Source organism: Priapulus caudatus, unplaced genomic scaffold (assembly GCF_000485595.1).
Source record: "Priapulus caudatus unplaced genomic scaffold, Priapulus_caudatus-5.0.1 Scaffold341, whole genome shotgun sequence".
Taxonomy (NCBI): Eukaryota; Metazoa; Priapulida; class Priapulimorpha; order Priapulimorphida; family Priapulidae; genus Priapulus; species Priapulus caudatus.
Genome location: NW_014577402.1, coordinates 113,588 through 115,302, shown reverse-complemented (window position 1 = coordinate 115,302; position 1,715 = coordinate 113,588). Strand labels below are relative to the sequence as shown.

General features: G+C 51.8%; 1 protein-coding gene across 1 annotated transcript in view; it reads right to left on the bottom strand.

Moving 5' to 3' along the window:
- The window catches only part of LOC106809270 (formin-binding protein 1-like), an 81,183-nt gene that overhangs the window by 48,823 nt on the left and 30,645 nt on the right, over positions 1–1,715 (bottom strand). The gene's annotated exons all lie outside the window — the stretch shown is intronic.

Here is a 1,715-nt window from a genome sequence, read left to right as displayed (position 1 = left end):
CGTGCGCGCGTGCGTGCGTGCTGTACAGCTGCCGGCATCAGACAGTCGACAGCTAAAATATGTCATCGCAGATGCCGCCCCGAGTTTTTTCTCCCCGAATCTTTTATTATCAAGAACGAGCAACCTTAGTCTGTCGCGCAGGGAACAGCGTAGATGCTGTACATAACACCACCATCTCTCACAGAGCTGAGCTTCATGGTTAGTGATTTCAGCGCAGGTTACACATGGCAAACATCAGTGTTGAAGGACGTGTAACACATTTTGCACTGTACATGCTGGAGGGAGAGGTGAGGGGGCTATTATGGACGCTAGGTGACAAGTGCCGGCAGAGTGACCACGTCTGCTATTAAAACAAAAAATTTATTGTTCAATATAATATATACAGCGAAAGTGTCCTATCTGGGAGAGTGTACGGGTTAGAATCGGCACAGTTGCTGCTTTCCTCGGCTGTGCATCACACGCTTTCCTTCCCGTCTTCTTCCCTCGTGTAGACATGTAGTAGGCACGCACGCACGCACATACACATGCACGCACGCACGTACGCACGCACAAACACAGCACGCATACGCGTACGAACACTTCACACACGGACGCACGCACACGCGTACGCACACTCCACAAACGCACGCACACACTGCTATCATCCCGCGCCTCATGATCACCAGCCGATCACTTTCACATGAACCGCTCACGCCCTTCACGGGCGGCAGGCGGCTGTGCCGCTAATTCTTCACAGCCGACACGAAATCGGCCGTCGACTTTCTCCGACGCGTTATAAATAATTGAAGAGCAGCGTAACACCCGAGGCGACTGACCGCTCACAGCCTCGCTCAGTCGGCAGCACAGCCTGTCTCCCTGAGCAACATGCAGGATCTGAAAGAGCATAATTTCGCAGCAGCTTCTCCATCAGTACCACTTCCCAATCCCCAGAGCATCTCAGCAAGTAGCAACTGACATCTCTATTTCGAAATCGTAAAAAGTGCTATTGTGTTATTGCTGATGCGTGTGTGCAATGTGTACGTGCGCGCGTGCGTGCGTGCTGTACAGCTGCCGGCATCAGACAGTCGACAGCTAAAATATTCCTTTTTCTAGTATGGCAACTCGATATCTGCGTTGTGTCGCGTGCGTTTGTGAATGTGCGTTACGCGCTGGTGCGTGGCGTCCGTGCTGTGAGTGTTCGTACGGTATGCGTGCCGTGTTGCTGCGTGGGGCCGTGCACTGTGCGTGCGGTGGTGTAGAAGGATTCGTACGCGCTATTGGTGTCTGTGTTTGTGCGTGCGTACGGTGCCGTGCCGTGCATGTGTATCGCTGCACGTTGCGGGCTGCTGCGTGGGCGTGCCTATTACATACTACAGAGGGAAGAAGAACGGCGAAGATAAAGCGTAGGATGCACAAGCGAGAAAGCAGCAACTGTGCGATTCTAACTCCGATACACTCGTCCCAGATAAGGACACTTTCGCTCTCCCTATATAGCAACATAAATCTCTTTAGTTTTAATTAGCAAACGCTGCGGTCCTCTGGCCGCCGCACTTGCCTCACCTAGCGGTCCATATTAGCGCCTCACTCTCCTTCTCAGCACTGTTTACAGATTGCAAAATGTGTTACAACGTCCTTCAAAAACCACTGATGTTTTGCCATGTGTAAACCTGCGCCTGAAAATTCCAACTTAAACATGAAGGCTCAGCTCTGTGCGAAGATTGCGGTGGTAATTTCCT